An 8,275-nucleotide genomic window follows, 5' to 3' on the forward strand; every position below is an offset into this window, starting at 1 on the left:
GATAAAAAAATGACAAAATCTAAAAAGTTAAGAAACTCAAAAAAGTGTTTAAAAAAAAAAGTTTTTTGAAAGTAAAAAATATTGTGTAAATGTAAAAGTGACAGAATGTCACTTTTTTAACACAATTGAAAAAAAAAAAAAAAAAAGTGATACAAACTCAAAAAAAATTGACAATTAAAAAAAGTGACAAACTCAAAAAAAAAGTGGCAAAACTAAAAAAAAAAAAAAAAAGTGACACGAGCTCCAAAGAGTGACACACACCAAAATAGCGTCATCCATTTTGTTCGCCTAACATTTCATATAATTTTCCACCAGTCACCGTCTCACGTTACAACTTTTTCAATGTAGACTACATCCCCATCCTTCAAATCGAGATAGACTAGGTTACCTAGAAGACTAAGAAAATTCCCACTCCTAATTGTGCCATTTCCCACTATAATAGCAGGGCTCCAAATTAAGGGATAAGGGGACTATGATGGACAAAATCATAACACGGTATTTATAACGAATATATGGGTTGGGTAAAGGCTAATAGATATTTTTAATCATTTTTCTATGACTTCAAAATTTGCCATCAATATTTGTGTGACCCATAATAGCATGCTGTTCAACTACCAGAATTTTAAAATGAACACGCTACAAGTTAAGTACAGAACTCTAAAAAATGGTAGCATTCAAGAGATGGAGATTGTCTTCAAGTACAAACACCAACACACTTGATACAAAATTGTTAACTCCAAGTGTGGATATCAGATTTACAATATACAATATTATAATAATCAGCTATTCTTCAATTGTATATAACTAGCTAGATAGAAGTTGTCTACCACCCATCTATCTCTCCTCGCTAAAGCCGTTCCGTCTCACTCTGCTGTCCTAGTCCTCGAATCCTAAGGTGCGGTTGATTAGCAACAGTCGAGAACCTCACATTTTGTACAGGATTCTGTATTTCCTTCCACCACCTCCTGAACTATTATCTTCCTCAATGAATTTGCATCAGTGAGCAAATTCCCTACTTTAGACCTCAATGCATCGGACACTGCTTCCAAATCCATTATTCCACTACTGTTCACTACCCTTATTCTGTATTTCGCCACCAATCACTACCCTTCTTCATATCCGCTTTGCTAGTTCTATCATTGGTGCCGTTGCCAAACTTTCTTGAATACTTGCTGAGGCAAGTATCTCATAATTTCATTAGATGCCCTAACACAACATCATTTCTAATGATTGTCTTCATAAAAACCAAATTACACGAGAAAGTAAAAGAATTTACCAAGAAAAACTAACAAAACTTTGGTCGTCACCTCAAATTGAATGGAGAAAGAGGTATGGTTTGATGATGGCTGATGGAAAACGTTAAAAAGGGTCGCCAATTACCGACCAAATCATGAGAATCGCAGGAAATTGGCGGAGAGAAATCATTGGTCTAGGGTTAGGTTGGAGTTGAATTGCATTCTTTTTTCTTCTGAGAACATAAATTATACGATTAACGACAGATTTAAAAGTGAGAGGGTAGTAGTCAATTTTCCAATTAATGGGCCGTACTTGGCCTAATTATCCCAAAATATAATTACCTTCCAAGTTAGACCTTCCTGCCTTGAAAAATCAATCACAAAGAGAAAAATTGGATTATTCAGGTTTTTAATATGATTGGATTATAGTTTAATTTTTTGTTTGTATTCATATTAAATACTATATTTGTATAAATATATATTTTTTCAACAATTGAAGGTATTTTTGTATTTTTGTTTCGTCAATGACAATGAGATGGACAAAGGAATTATGTTGATTTTTGATATAACCACCAGCTTAATTGAAACAAGAGCTTAGAAACAAATTTAGAATTTTGTTGGTTTCATTTGATGGGAATGATGGAGAATTATGGTGATGGTAGTGATAGTCACACAACATTATAGGTCTAAGGTCACAATCACAAAACATAATAGGTCAAAATCACATACGTATTAAAATGAAAGTTTGCAAATTACGGGGTGATATCTTGTTTGAGTACCATTTTTCAATAATACATTTTCCAAACTTATTTTCAATCATATATTTTCTTAATTAAATAATTTCACATGCAAATCTAAAACTTTTTCGATTTTTCAATTATATATTTTCCAAAACGATCACTATATCAAAATCTATTTTCACTAAATAATGGGACTCAAACAAGGGCATAAAGTGGTACATTGCAAAATTTTCAGAATTTTAATCAAAACATATGGTGGTTGATGCCCGTGATGGAAAAAATAGTTTATATACATTGTTCAATTCTCAGCTTCACCAATAAATGGAAAAACGGTAATGAATGAATTTGTGGCGACAGGAAGGAAACATGTATTTTTGGTAAAAATCATGTTGGAAAATTATGGCCAAATTCTTCATCTACTCTAGAAAAATCACCTATGGATGTGTATATATATCAAATATTAGGTTTGCAAAACCCATTGTATTGAAGTAGAATACCAAAAATATTTTATTTTGTTGTTCCCGAAAAGGTACAAATTCAGACATTGCAGTTTATTTCTTATGAGGAATATAGTTTAATCAAATAAATGTTATAAAGGAATATTTTCAGCCCAAAGAGTAACTTTATATAAATTAATTTTTTTTTAAAATTATATTATTACTCCCACATAGTATAATTTATAAGTTTCAGGTCTAGAGGAATATGATATTGTGCTCATGAAGTGGTTCAAAATTCAAAAATTATCATATGATCTAATCTCTTGAAATATTGTAATCTATATTCTTTGTATTGTTCATTGTACTGAGACGTGATAAGATTCAAAACATCACAAATTAGAGTCAAAAAGTCTCGATTGTCATTGTTCTGGAGCGACAAGTGTTTATAGTGTGTGTAGAATTTGTTGGATGTGTTATGATTGAAATTATGAGCTTAAAATCTACAATAATTGGAGGTGAATTGTTTTGAGATCCTCGGTCAAAAAATGATGCCTTGCTCTTTCACAACCTAAATTAAACTAAAATATCTAACAGTGCCCTTTGCCCTTTCACCTAGGAAGCGATTAATGAACGTCTACAAGCAGACGCCTCACACCGTCGAATGATCACACATGTCTTACATCTAACGGTGCCCTTTGTCTATAAATACTAAGAACTCAGCTAAGAATAAGGTAAGTATGATATTGGTGTTATTCCACAATCAAGATATTCTATTTTGTCCTCTCACTTGAGTTAGTGCATTCCGGCACCTTCACCGCTGTCGATTGACATGATCGTCGTAGTGTATGTGGTTGTCGCCACTGCTAGTACCAGCCACGTACGCCTGACCATTTGCTGTTGCAGGCAGAGAGGAATACATAGAGTAGCTCTATGTTGACCATGTGAAGGGTCCAGTTCACAGGGTCAACAAAAAATATTGATGGTAAGAAAATAATTGCACGGAAAAATTAAAGAATGAATATGGGGGATAAATCTTTATGATATAATCCAATTTAATGAGCTGAATTCAATCAATGCATTGTTCCCCTTCCTTGATTATCAAGTCAGATCCTCATGCAACATGTAGAAATTGGATTGCTGCCTTTGTGAAACCCAAAGTTAATATGCCCAACCCATGACCCTGTTAAATGGCCCAATAGGAAGAATAATCTGGAAGCTCAATTGAATTAAAGAAAAACACGTTTTTTTAGTTGTGAAAAATGACTTTCACCTGATCTTGACACTTGACAATTGCTGGACCATTGGATCAAATGATTTGTTTCTTTCATATAAAAGAAACCAAAAATGCCTAGGGTTTAAGTTGCTCTCATTTTACGCAGCTTTCATTTTGAGTTAAAATTTTCTCTATACTTTGGCTCTCTCATCTTGGATCTTGTCATTTCTCTGTTGTTGGTTGAGAGTATGCATGATGTTATGAACTCTTGTGTGGGTTCTTCGTGTTGTTGAGGGGATTTTGCTGTCGTTGTTGCTGAAACTGTGTGTTCCATTTGTAACTCAAAACTGCTGTAATTTGGGCCAGTGTTTTCTAGTGGATTCGAGTTTATTCCTTCATGGATGCTCAACGGGGACTAGGCGATCTGATAAATCGCTGAACCTCGGGGTTTCGGCCAAAAATCGCTTGTGTTCTTTTACTGTTTTTCAGATCTACAAATCTTGATTTTTAGTCTTGCGATTTTCGATGGTTTTGAAACGTTCCTAGGTTCCTACAGTGGTATCAGAGCTTGAAATATTTTTCTTTTCTTTTTTTCAGTCACCTTCTAGTCGAGGATCTGAAATACCATTCACGGGCCGAAAAGAAAAGGGCAGATCTTGAAAGATCTACCAACATTATTTTTTTAAAAATTTTCTTCTTTTTCTTTCGAGTAACACTGAAATTATTTTTCTTTGGCACTGTAAGGTGTGCTTCTTTCACCTTTACAAAATCAGTGTGGGTGTCTCCTTTCTTTAAGAAACTAAAGTGTTCTTTTTGTTTGTGGAGTCCTCTTAATTCGGTTGGCGTTGTTCTTAAAACTGGAAAGAAATTCCTTGATACTGTAGGACTTGATCACCTGCAGTATTGGTGTTGATCTTCGTTTACAAAATAAATGAAGCCTATTGTGTTTTGTAAATGCTGCAGTATAGCGATAATTTTTTGAGTATATTTTAAGCTGTAAACTAACCTGTTTCTTGGTGAAATTCACAGACGCCTCTTGTCTATTTTTGTCGTACCTGCAGTCTGCAGACATTGAATTTGTGATTAATCAGTTTTTTGTATTGTATTGTTGGTACATTTAGTTCTTGGAAGTATTATTTTGATAATAAAATCATTTTTCCAAACTAGGGTTTCACAGAACCTCCTCTAACTCTATCTCTGTTTAGAGTTCTCTGAGAACCCTAGAAACTTTGGGGATTAGGGCTTCGGTTCAAGAAACCTGTAATCTTCAAAACTGTTTTTTTTTAATTCTCACTGTGTGTGGATAATAAAACCAAAAATTATATTTTCAAAGTTAAATTCTTGTACATTCTGCGTGAACTGTATAATACTCAAATTGATCTTCTCAGGTGTTGAATTACCTAAGAATAATTGTTTCAAAGGTACATACATTGCATTTACAATTTTTTGTAACTTACTATGTGTGAGTTTATGTAATTAAATTCATTGCATGCTTAGTGATTTGAATATTGAATGTGTCTTAATTTGGTTGAAATAATTCTGTACATATCACACTAAAGCACAATCTATATAAAATTTGAAATCGGTATAATAAGACAGTGATCTTTGTGATTACTGTTGACTGAATTACTACTTGTGAACAATTTCACACTATAGCACATTATGAACTCTAAGGTAGATATCCAAATTTGGGATGGCAAAGGAGACTTTAGTCTCTGGCGTCAGAAAATAAAAGCACTCTTGTTACAGTTAAAATGTGCTAAGGCTATTGATGAATCTTGGCCAGAAATCTTATCTGAGGCTAGGAAAACTGAACAAAATGAACTAGCTTGGAGCACTTTGTTTCTACACTTATCTGATACTGTGATTAGGAAAGTAGAAGAAACTAAAACTGCTGTAGAATTGTGGAATGCCTTAGAAAAACACTACCTCACCAAGACTGTACCAAATAAATGTTTTCTTTGGAGACAGTTTTTTAGTTTTAAGTTTGATCATAATCTTGATACGGGAGATAATATGGATAGGTTTAATAGAATTACGCAAGACTTAACAAATTGCGATGAGAAAGTTTCTGATGAACAGAAGGTAGTTGGCATACTTAATGCTCTAGGGGATAAATATAAAGACATAAGAAATGCTCTAGAGTATGGTAGGAATGATCTCACTGTTGAAATAATTCACAGTTCTTTTCTGAACAAAGAACTTGAATTAAAATCTGAATACAAAGAAGTGTTCCATGTTAAGGGTGTGTCATCAAATCAAAAACCACATGTTAAAGGAGTAAGTAACCTCAGTCATTTCAATTTTAACAAAAGGCAATGGAATAACACTAAAGGAAGAGGCAAGAAACCAATTAAAGGAAAAGCGAACAGCAACAATAATAGAAAATGCTTTTACTGTGGAAAAATAGGTCACTTTATTAAAGACTGTTTTAAAAAGGTAAATGACAAAAAAAATGGGTCTAACACTGAAAATGCTTCTTTAGCAGCTGCTGCTAATTATAAAGAGCAGGTGCAAATATTGGGGTTGCCTATGTGTCTCTATCTGAAAATACTGATCAGGACTGGGTTCTGGATTCAGGTTGTTCCTTTCATATGACACCCAATATAGGCTGCATTTCAGACTTTTGTAGTCTGGATGGAGGATTTGTAAAACTTGGGAATGATGAGTCATGCCAAGTGAAGGGAATTGGAAATATACTGTTGAAATTTAAAAATAGTCATCACATGTTGTTAAAACATACAAGATATGTACCAGCACTTAGAAGAAATCTCATATCCCTAGGAGTTCTTGATGATGACAATTACCAAATTGGTATTAAAAATGGCTTTACAAATATAATAAGAAATCAAGAACTCATTGTCAGTTCACCTAAGTTTAATGGAATTTATGTAATATGTGTTGAAATAATTTCACCAAAAAATTCTGTGAATTATGTCCCACATCCCGATAAATCAGAACTGTGACATAAAAGACTTGGCCACCTAAGTGAAAAATGTTTAAAAACACTATCATATCAAGAGGCATTTGGAAAGGATAGTGTTCAAAAATTGACTTTTTGTGAACACTGTATCATGGGAAAACAAGTCAGACTGCCTTTTAAGGCAGGGCTGCACAAATCCCAAGATATCATTGAATACATACATTCTGACTTATGGGGACCTGCACCTGTTTCTACTGTATCTGGCTACAGATATTATCTTCTTACAACCAATGACTATTCAAGAAAGACATGGATTTTCTTACTAAAATCTAAATCTGACACCTTTGCGATTTTCAAAGAATAGAATGTACTAATTGAAAATCAGACTAGTAAAAAGATAAAAATTTTAAGAACTGGTAATGGGCTTGAATTTTACAATATCGAATTTGACCAATATTGCAGTAAACAAGAGATAATGAGATGTAAAACTATGAGCTATACTCCGCAACAAAATGGAGTTGCCGAGAGGTTAAATAGGATAATTCTTGAAAGGACCAGATGTAGCTAATCAATTCTGGCCTTCCAAAAAATTTTTGGGGTGAGGCTGTAAAAACAACATGTTATCTTATCAATAGATGCCTTTCCAGCTCTCTAAATAGCAGAATTCCCGAACAAATCTGGTATGGTTCAATGCCAGATTATTCTCACCTAAGAACCTTTGGATGTACAGCTTATGCATATCATGCTGAGTCAAAATTGGACCCTAGATCATTGAAGGGTGTGTTCTTAGGATATGGAAAAGGTGTTAAAGACTATAAACTGTGGTTAAGCGATGTGAGGAGTTATAAGGTGATAACAAGCAGATCTGTTATCTTTAATGAAGATGATTTCCCTTGTCTTCGTGACAAATCTGGTGAAAATTTTGGAAAAGATGACTTTATTATCATAGAAATTAATTTTGATAGCCAAAATACTGATGACCAGGCTCAGTTTGAGGTGGAGCCACATCAAGTAGAACCACAGAATGTCTCTGATGTTGAAATATTGGAAGATGAACAGCATCTGGAGCCTGCACATGACTTGCAGGGCTACCAGCTTGCTAGAGACAGAGAAATGAGGCAAATAAGACCTCTTTCAAGATATCAGTATGCTGATTTTGCATTTGATCAGTTTGACATAGAACCAGCCTCTTGTGAAGAGGCTACTTCTTCCAAAAAATCCCTAAGTGGATTGCTGTGATGGAAGATGACATGAACTCACTTTTTAAAAATGAAACCCGGACTCTAGTTGAAAAACCAAAAGATTGTAAACTGATTGACTGTAAATGGGTTTATAAAATTAAAGAGGGTGAGACTAAGGCTAGTGATAAAAGATATAAGGAAAGACTTGTAGCTAAAGGCTTTAATCAAAGGGAAGTGATAGATTAAACTGAAATTTTTTCACCGATTGTTAAATATACATCCATTAGAGTCCTACTTGCTATAGTGACACAATTTGACTTAGAGTTAGAAAAACTCGATGTGAAAACTGCCTTCTTCTATGGTTCATTAGATGAAACCATACATATGACTCAACCAAGAGGGTTTGAAGTGGAAGGAAATGGAAACTTAGTGTGTCTCTTAAAGAAATCCTTGCATGGTCTAAAACAGACCCATAGGCAGTGATACAAAAGATTTGACTCTTTTATACAAGGTTTGAACTTCAAGAAATCAGAATATGATCCCTGT

General features: G+C 33.9%; 1 long non-coding RNA gene across 1 annotated transcript; it reads right to left on the bottom strand.

The window, feature by feature from the left end:
* Positions 1-648: 648 nt before the first annotated feature.
* On the bottom strand, positions 649-1,467 carry LOC111374223. Its single transcript, XR_002699096.1, has 2 exons — positions 1,308-1,467; positions 649-1,206 (listed from the first exon to the last, which is right to left on the bottom strand). It is a non-coding gene; the product is annotated as an uncharacterized LOC111374223 (long non-coding RNA).
* Positions 1,468-8,275: the final 6,808 nt, after the last annotated feature.

This window comes from Olea europaea, unplaced genomic scaffold, assembly GCF_002742605.1.
Source record: "Olea europaea var. sylvestris unplaced genomic scaffold, O_europaea_v1 scaffold1222, whole genome shotgun sequence".
In the NCBI taxonomy this organism is placed as follows: domain Eukaryota; kingdom Viridiplantae; phylum Streptophyta; class Magnoliopsida; order Lamiales; family Oleaceae; genus Olea; species Olea europaea.